The sequence below is a fragment of the Hyla sarda genome (assembly GCF_029499605.1).
Source record: "Hyla sarda isolate aHylSar1 chromosome 2 unlocalized genomic scaffold, aHylSar1.hap1 SUPER_2_unloc_10, whole genome shotgun sequence".
Lineage (NCBI taxonomy): Eukaryota > Metazoa > Chordata > Amphibia > Anura > Hylidae > Hyla > Hyla sarda.
The window spans coordinates 348,017-357,500 of NW_026607597.1; positions in this window are offsets into that span (position 1 = coordinate 348,017).

Genomic DNA, 9,484 nt, shown 5'->3' on the forward strand with positions numbered 1-9,484 from the left:
ACCTCAGCCGCCCTCCCTCGGCCTCCCTCGCGGAGGGGGCCGAGCCGTCCCAGAAAACGCCAGGGGGACGGCTGCCCGACGGCCACTGGACCCCGCTGAGCCTACCCCGGGCAGGGGATCCCCGGAGAGCGGACACCCGGAGGAAGGCAGTGGGACCGCCGGGCGGGTGGGCGGACCCCGACGGGCCGCCCGGCGGAGCCCCTTCGTAGGCTGAGCGTAAAATTGACAGAGTCCCGATCGACAAGCCAGGGGGGCTAAGCGTGGGTCCCTGCATCCCAGGCAGGGCGCGCCCACCCCGGGCACGGGATCCCCGAACCCGGAGCGGTGGAGGGGTTGGTGGTCACGAAGGGCCCTAGGGAGGGCGGCCGGGTGGTCCGGCAGGAAGCGCAACCGCGTCTCGGTGCGGGAGAACAGGGTCCTCGAGGCTGCCCGCGAGACTCCGGTCCCGACTCGGCACGCCTCGTTCCCCGGGCCTCTCCCCTAAGCCGTGGGTGTCGGAGTGCGCGCAGCAGGACCGCACCTCAGCCGCCCTCCCTCGGCCTCCCTCGCGGAGGGGGCCGAGCCGTCCCAGAAAACGCCAGGGGGACGGCTGCCCGACGGCCACTGGACCCCGCTGAGCCTACCCCGGGCAGGGGATCCCCGGAGAGCGGACACCCCGAGGAAGGCAGTGGGACCGCCGGGCGGGTGGGCGGACCCCGACGGGCCGCCCGGCGGAGCCCCTTCGTAGGCTGAGCGTAAAATTGACAGAGTCCCGATCGACAAGCCAGGGGGGCTAAGCGTGGGTCCCTGCATCCCAGGCAGGGCGCGCCCACCCCGGGCACGGGATCCCCGAACCCGGAGCGGTGGAGGGGTTGGTGGTCACGAAGGGCCCTAGGGAGGGCGGCCGGGTGGTCCGGCAGGAAGCGCAACCGCGTCTCGGTGCGGGAGAACAGGGTCCTCGAGGCTGCCCGCGAGACTCCGGTCCCGACTCGGCACGCCTCGTTCCCCGGGCCTCTCCCCTAAGCCGTGGGTGTCGGAGTGCGCGCAGCAGGACCGCACCTCAGCCGCCCTCCCTCAGCCTCCCTCGCGGAGGGGGCTGAGCCGTCCCAGAAAATGCCAGGGGGACGGCTGCCCGACGGCCACTGGACCCCGCTGAGCCTACCCCGGGCAGATGATCCCCGGAGAGCGGACACCCCGAGGAAGGCAGTGGGACCGCCGGGCGGGTGGGCGGACCCCGACGGGCCGCCCGGCGGAGCCCCTTCGTAGGCTGAGCGTAAAATTGACAGAGTCCCGATCGACAAGCCAGGGGGGCTAAGCGTGGGTCCCTGCATCCCAGGCAGGGCGCGCCCACCCCGGGCACGGGATCCCCGAACCCGGAGCGGTGGAGGGGTCGGTGGTCACGAAGGGCCCTAGGGAGGGCGGCCGGGTGGTCCGGCAGGAAGCGCAACCGCGTCTCGGTGCGGGAGAACAGGGTCCTCGAGGCTGCCCGCGAGACTCCGGTCCCGACTCGGCACGCCTCGTTCCCCGGGCCTCTCCCCTAAGCCGTGGGTGTCGGAGTGCGCGCAGCAGGACCGCACCTCAGCCGCCCTCCCTCGGCCTCCCTCGCGGAGGGGGCCGAGCCGTCCCAGAAAATGCCAGGGGGACGGCTGCCTGACGGCCACTGGACCCCGCTGAGCATACCCCGGGCAGGGGATCCCCGGAGAGCGGACACCCGGAGGAAGGCAGTGGGACCGCCGGGCGGGTGGGCGGACCCCGACGGGCCGCCCGGTGGAGCCCCTTCGTAGGCTGAGCGTAAAATTGACAGAGTCCCGATCGACATGCCAGGGGGGCTAAGCGTGGGTCCCTGCATCCCAGGCAGGGCGCGCCCACCCCGGGCACGGGATCCCCGAACCCGGAGCGGTGGAGGGGTTGGTGGTCACGAAGGGCCCTAGGGAGGGCGGCCGGGTGGTCCGGCAGGAAGCGCAACCGCGTCTCGGTGCGGGAGAACAGGGTCCTCGAGGCTGCCCGCGAGACTCCGGTCCCGACTCGGCACGCCTCGTTCCCCGGGCCTCTCCCCTAAGCCGTGGGTGTCGGAGTGCGCGCAGCAGGACCGCACCTCAGCCGCCCTCCCTCAGCCTCCCTCGCGGAGGGGGCTGAGCCGTCCCAGAAAATGCCAGGGGGACGGCTGCCCGACGGCCACTGGACCCCGCTGAGCCTACCCCGGGCAGATGATCCCCGGAGAGCGGACACCCCGAGGAAGGCAGTGGGACCGCCGGGCGGGTGGGCGGACCCCGACGGGCCGCCCGGCGGAGCCCCTTCGTAGGCTGAGCGTAAAATTGACAGAGTCCCGATCGACAAGCCAGGGGGGCTAAGCGTGGGTCCCTGCATCCCAGGCAGGGCGCGCCCACCCCGGGCACGGGATCCCCGAACCCGGAGCGGTGGAGGGGTCGGTGGTCACGAAGGGCCCTAGGGAGGGCGGCCGGGTGGTCCGGCAGGAAGCGCAACCGCGTCTCGGTGCGGGAGAACAGGGTCCTCGAGGCTGCCCGCGAGACTCCGGTCCCGACTCGGCACGCCTCGTTCCCCGGGCCTCTCCCCTAAGCCGTGGGTGTCGGAGTGCGCGCAGCAGGACCGCACCTCAGCCGCCCTCCCTCGGCCTCCCTCGCGGAGGGGGCCGAGCCGTCCCAGAAAATGCCAGGGGGACGGCTGCCTGACGGCCACTGGACCCCGCTGAGCATACCCCGGGCAGGGGATCCCCGGAGAGCGGACACCCGGAGGAAGGCAGTGGGACCGCCGGGCGGGTGGGCGGACCCCGACGGGCCGCCCGGTGGAGCCCCTTCGTAGGCTGAGCGTAAAATTGACAGAGTCCCGATCGACATGCCAGGGGGGCTAAGCGTGGGTCCCTGCATCCCAGGCAGGGCGCGCCCACCCCGGGCACGGGATCCCCGAACCCGGAGCGGTGGAGGGGTCGGTGGTCACGAAGGGCCCTAGGGAGGGCGGCCGGGTGGTCCGGCAGGAAGCGCAACCGTGTCTCGGTGCGGGAGAACAGGGTCCTCGAGGCTGCCCGCGAGACTCCGGTCCCGTGTCGGCACGCCTCGTTCCCCGGGCCTCTCCCCTAAGCTGTGGGCATCGGAGTGCGCGCAGCAGGACCGCACCTAAGCCGCCCTCCCTCGGCCTCCCTCACGGAGGGGGGCTGAGCCGTCCCAGAACACGCGAGCGGGATGGCTGCCTGACGGCCACTGGACCCCCCTCGCCCACCCTGGGCTTGGGAGTCCCGGAGAGCGGACACCCAGAGGAAGGCAGCGGGACCGCCGGGCGGGTGGGCGGACCCCGTCGGGACGCCCGGCGGAGCTCCTTCATAGGCTGAGCGTAACATTGACAAGGTCGAGATCGCTGTGTGCGGGGTGTTTGGGACCGGTCCCTGGACCCCCGGGAGGGTTCGCACACCCCGCGCACGGTATCCCCAGAGAGGGCACACCCGGAGGAAGGCAGCGGGACCACCGGGTGGGTGCGCGAACCCGCACGGGCGGTGCAGCGTGGCCCCGAAGTAGGCTGAGCGTAACATTGACAAGGTCGAGATCGCTGTGCGCGGGGTGTTTGGCACCGGTCCCTGACCCCCGGGAGGCTTCGCACACCCCGCGCATGGTATCCCCAGAGAGGGCACACCCGGAGGAAGGCAGCGGGACCACCGGGTGGGTGCGCGAACCCGCACGGGCGGTGCAGCGTGGCCCCGAATTAGGCTGAGCGTAACATTGACAAGGTCGAGATCGCTGTGCGCGGGGTGTTTGGCACCGGTCCCTGGACCCCCGGGAGGGTTCGCACACCCCGCGCATGGTATCCCCGGAGAGGGCACACCCGGAGGAAGGCAGCGGGACCACCGGGTGGGTGCGCGAACCCGCACGGGCGGTGCAGCGTGGCCCCGAAGTAGGCTGAGCGTAACATTCACAAGGTCGAGATCGCTGTGTGCGGGGTGTTTGGCACCGGTCCCTGGACCCCCGGGAGGGTTCGCCCACCCCGCGCATGGTATCCCCGGAGAGGGCACACCCGGAGGAAGGCAGCGGCACCGGCGGGCGGGTGTGCGGACCCCGTCGGGACGCACGACAGTGCTTCAGGCCGACCTTCTTAGGCTGAGCGACAAAGTCCCGATTGATGTGTGTGTCCCTGTGCCCAGGCAGGGTGCACCGTCCTTGGGCACAGGATCGTCGACGCGGACCCCCCCCCCGCGGCGGGGAAGGGGAAGCGTCGACATTTGCGACATAGTCGAGCGAGGACGACGTCCGGTCGGCCGAGGGCCCCCGATGCCCCTGGACCCCCCGGGGTGGGCCAGACGGAAAAATGTCAAAGTCTGGTTGTCGGCCAGGGGTAAGTGTGTGTCCCTGTGCCCAGGCAGGGTGCACCAAACCCGGGCGAGGCCTCCGGAAGGGTCCCCTGACAGACTTCCAGGCCTCGGGACTTTTGACAGAGAACCAGGGCGGGAGGCGCGGGTCCCTGTACCCAGGCAGGGCGCGCTATCCTTGGGCACAGGATCGTCGACGCGGACCCCCCCGCGGCGGGGAAGGGGAAGCGTCGACATTTGCGACATAGTCGAGCGAGGACGACGTCCGGTCGGCCGAGGGCCCCCGATGCCCCTGGACCCCCCGGGGTGGGCCAGACGGAAAAATGTCAAAGTCTGGTTGTCGGCCAGGGGTAAGTGTGTGTCCCTGTGCCCAGGCAGGGTGCACCAAACCCGGGCGAGGCCTCCGGAAGGGTCCCCTGACAGACTTCCAGGCCTCGGGACTTTTGACAGAGAACCAGGGCGGGAGGCGCGGGTCCCTGTACCCAGGCAGGGCGCGCTATCCTTGGGCACAGGATCGTCGACGCGGACCCCCCCGCGGCGGGGAAGGGGAAGCGTCGACATATTCGACATAGTCGAGCGAGGACGACGTCCGGTCGGCCGAGGGCCCCCGATGCCCCTGGACCCCCCGGGGAGGGCCAGACGGAAAAATGTCAAAGTCTGGTTGTCGGCCAGGGGTAAGTGTGTGTCCCTGTGCCCAGGCAGGGTGCACTGAACCCGGGCGAGGCCTCTGGAAGGGTCCCCTGACAGACTTCCAGGCCTCGGGACTTTTGACAGAGAACCAGGGCGGGAGGCGCGGGTCCCTGTACCCAGGCAGGGCGCGCTATCCTTGGGCACAGGATCGTCGACGCGGACCCCCCCGCGGCGGGGAAGGGGAAGCGTCGACATATTCGACATAGTCGAGCGAGGACGACGTCCGGTCGGCCGAGGGCCCCCGATGCCCCTGGACCCCCCGGGGAGGGCCAGACGGAAAAATGTCAAAGTCTGGTTGTCGGCCAGGGGTAAGTATGTGTCCCTGTGCCCAGGCAGGGTGCACCAAACCCGGGCGAGGCCTCCGGAAGGGTCCCCTGACAGACTTCCAGGCCTCGGGACTTTTGACAGAGAACCAGGGCGGGAGGCGCGGGTCCCTGTACCCAGGCAGGGCGCGCTATCCTTGGGCACAGGATCGTCGACGCGGACCCCCCCGCGGCGGGGAAGGGGAAGCGTCGACATATTCGACATAGTCGAGCGAGGACGACGTCCGGTCGGCCGAGGGCCCCCGATGCCCCTGGACCCCCCGGGGAGGGCCAGACGGAAAAATGTCAAAGTCTGGTTGTCGGCCAGGGGTAAGTATGTGTCCCTGTGCCCAGGCAGGGTGCACCAAACCCGGGCGAGGCCTCCGGAAGGGTCCCCTGACAGACTTCCAGGCCTCGGGACTTTTGACAGAGAACCAGGGCGGGAGGCGCGGGTCCCTGTACCCAGGCAGGGCGCGCTATCCTTGGGCACAGGATCGTCGACGCGGACCCCCCCGCGGCGGGGAAGGGGAAGCGTCGACATATTCGACATAGTCGAGCGAGGACGACGTCCGGTCGGCCGAGGGCCCCCGATGCCCCTGGACCCCCCGGGGAGGGCCAGACGGAAAAATGTCAAAGTCTGGTTGTCGGCCAGGGGTAAGTGTGTGTCCCTGTGCCCAGGCAGGGTGCACCAAACCCGGGCGAGGCCTCCGGAAGGGTCCCCTGACAGACTTCCAGGCCTCGTGACTTTTGACAGAGAACCAGGGCGGGAGGCGCGGGTCCCTGTACCCAGGCAGGGCGCGCTATCCTTGGGCACAGGATCGTCGACGCGGACCCCCCCGCGGCGGGGAAGGGGAAGCGTCGACATATTCGACATAGTCGAGCGAGGACGACGTCCGGTCGGCCGGTGCCGACGCGCCGACCCGGACCCCACGGAGTCGAGGGAAAATGTTAAAAGTCTGGTGGTTGGCCCGTGGGAAGTGTGTATCCTTGTGCCCAGGCAGGGTGCACTGAACCTGGGCAAGTCATCTGGAAGGGTCCCCTGACAGACCTCCAGACATGATGATTATCTCAAAACTGAGAACCACTATGAGATCGGATTTGAAAGCCGAATCCAGGCGACAGTTCCATGAGCTGGGCATGTCGGAGTGGTACGCGTTCATAAAAGTGTATCACAGCATCGCGACCGGGTACCTTCGAACGGCCACCTGTGCCAGAGAGCTGGGACGTCGAGCGAGTCGAGCCAGTCTGGCGGGCGGTCCGCCGAGGGTCCCCCGTCCCCCCGGACCCCCAGGGTGGGCCAGACGAAAAATCGTCAAAGTCCGGTTGTCGGCCAGGGGTAAGTGTATGTCCCTGTGCCCAGGCAGGGTGCACCGAACCCGGGCAAGGCCTCCGGAAGGGTCCCCTGACAGACTTCCAGGTCTTGGGACTTTTGACGGAGAACCAGGGCGGGAGGCGCGGGTCCCTGTACCCAGGCAGGGCGCGCTATCCTTGGGCACAGGATCGTCGATGTGGACCCCCCCGCGGCGGGGAGGTGGAAGCGTCGACAGACTCGACATAGTCGAGCGAGTACGGCGGGCGGTCTGCCGAGGGCCCTCGACACCCCTGGACCCCCAGGGTGGGCCATACGAAAAACCGTCAAAGTCCGGTTGTCGGCCAGGGGTAAGTGTGTGTCCCTGTGCCCAGGCAGGGTGCACTGAACCCGGGCGAGGCCTCCGGAAGGGTCCCCTGACAGACTTCCAGGCCTCGGGACTTTTGACGGAGAACCAGGGCGGGAGGCGCGGGTCCCTGTACCCAGGCAGGGCGCGCTATCCTTGGGCACAGGATCGTCGACGTGGACCCCCCGCGGCGGGGAGGCGGAAGCGTCGAGCGAGTCGAGCGAGTACGGCGGGCGGTCCGCCGATGGGCCCCCGGCCCCAGGGGTGGTGCCGACGCGCCCCCCCGGACCTCACGGAGGCGAGAAAAAAAATGTCAAAGTCCCGGTTGTCGGCCAGGGGTAGGTGCGGGTCCCTGTGCCCAGGAAGGTCAACCGAACCCGGGCAAGGCCTCTGCAAAGGTCCCCTGACCGACTTCCAGGCCTGACGATTTTCTCGAAACTGAGAACCGCTATGATATCGGATTTGAAAGCTGAATCCAGGCGACAGTTCCACGAGTTGGGCATGTTGGAGTGGTACGCGTTCATAAAAGTGTATCGCAGCATCGCGACCGGGTACCTTCGAACGGCCACCTGTGCCAGAGAGCTGGGATGTCGAGTGAGTTGAGCGGGTTGAGCCAGGGCGGGAGGCGCGGGTCCCTGTACCCAGGCAGGGCGCGCTGTCCTTGGGCACAAGATCGGTGATGCGGACCCCTGATGAATGTCAAAGTCCCGGTTGTCGGCCAGGGGTAGGTGTGGGTCCCTGTGCCCAGGCAGGGTGCACTGAACCCGGGCAAGGCCTCCGGAAGGGTCCCCTGACAGACTTCCAGGCCTTGGGACCTTTGACGGAGAACCAGGGCGGGAGGCGCGGGTCCCTGTACCCAGGCAGGGCGCGCTATCCTTGGGCACAGGATCGTCGACGTGGACCCCCCGCGGCGGGGAGGCGGAAGCGTCGAGCGAGTACGGCGGGCGGTCCGCCGATGGGCCCCCGGCCCCAGGGGTGGTGCCGACGCGCCCCCCCGGACCTCACGGAGGCGAGAAAAAAAATGTCAAAGTCCCGGTTGTCGGCCAGGGGTAGGTGCGGGTCCCTGTGCCCAGGAAGGTCAACCGAACCCGGGCAAGGCCTCTGCAAAGGTCCCCTGACCGACTTCCAGGCCTGACGATTTTCTCGAAACTGAGAACCGCTATGATATCGGATTTGAAAGCTGAATCCAGGCGACAGTTCCACGAGTTGGGCATGTTGGAGTGGTACGCGTTCATAAAAGTGTATCGCAGCATCGCGACCGGGTACCTTCGAACGGCCACCTGTGCCAGAGAGCTGGGATGTCGAGTGAGTTGAGCGGGTTGAGCCAGGGCGGGAGGCGCGGGTCCCTGTACCCAGGCAGGGCGCGCTGTCCTTGGGCACAAGATCGGTGATGCGGACCCCTGATGAATGTCAAAGTCCCGGTTGTCGGCCAGGGGTAGGTGTGGGTCCCTGTGCCCAGGCAGGGTGCACTGAACCCGGGCAAGGCCTCTGGAAGGGTCCCCTGACAGACTTCCAGGCCTTGGGACCTTTGACGGAGAACCAGGGCGGGAGGCGCGGGTCCCTGTACCCAGGCAGGGCGCGCTGTCCTTGGGCACAGGTTTGTCGATGTTGACCCCCCCGTGGCGGGGAGGCGGAAGTGTCGAGCGAGTCGAGCGAGTACGGCGGGCGGTCCGCCGATGGGCCCCCGGCCCCAGGGGTGGTGCCGACGCGCCCCCCCGGACCCCACGGAGGCGAGAAAAAAAATGTCAAAGTCCCGGTTGTCGGCCAGGGGTAGGTGCGGGTCCCTGTGCCCAGGAAGGTCAACCGAACCCGGGCAAGGCCTCTGCAAAGGTCCCCTGACCGACTTCCAGGCCTGACGATTTTCTCGAAACTGAGAACCGCTATGAGATCGGATTTGAAAGCTGAATCCAGGTGACAGTTCCACGAGCTGGGCATGTTGGAGTGGTACGCGTTCATAAAAGTGTATCACAGCATCGCGACCGGGTACCTTCGAACGGCCACCTGTGCCAGAGAGCTGGGACGTCGAGCGAGTCGAGCAACTTCGGCAGGCGGTCCGCTGAGGTTCCCTGGACCCCGGGGTGATGCGCGCGTGGCCTGCCCTCTCTTTGGACCGGAGGGGCGGAGCTAAGGGCATATTTCCGTGTTTTCCCCCGTGTAAGGTCCCCCGATCGATCAAGCGAGGCGCGATCCGGCGGGGAGCGACCCCCTCGTTCGGCCGGGCTTTGGAGCCCGTGCCGGGTAAGGCGAGATGGTCTCCCTCCCCACGATGCTGCATTGTGCCAATGCTCGGGCCTGCAGGGTATACCCCCCCTGGCGGAACAACCTCCGCCCGGGAAGGGGTCGTCCCTCCGCAGAGGTGAACTTGAGAGGCACAGGGCGGGGTCCCTGCGGCGGGGGCCCCTGGAGGCGTCCGGCACCACGCCGGCCGCCGGCGCCCGGGTGAGCAGAGTGGCGAGGGCCGTCTCCCGCTGCCCGGGCCGGCCGGCGTCCTGGCGTGCGGCACTTTTTCCCACAATGCGTTTGTCACGGCGGAGCCGCGCTCGCCC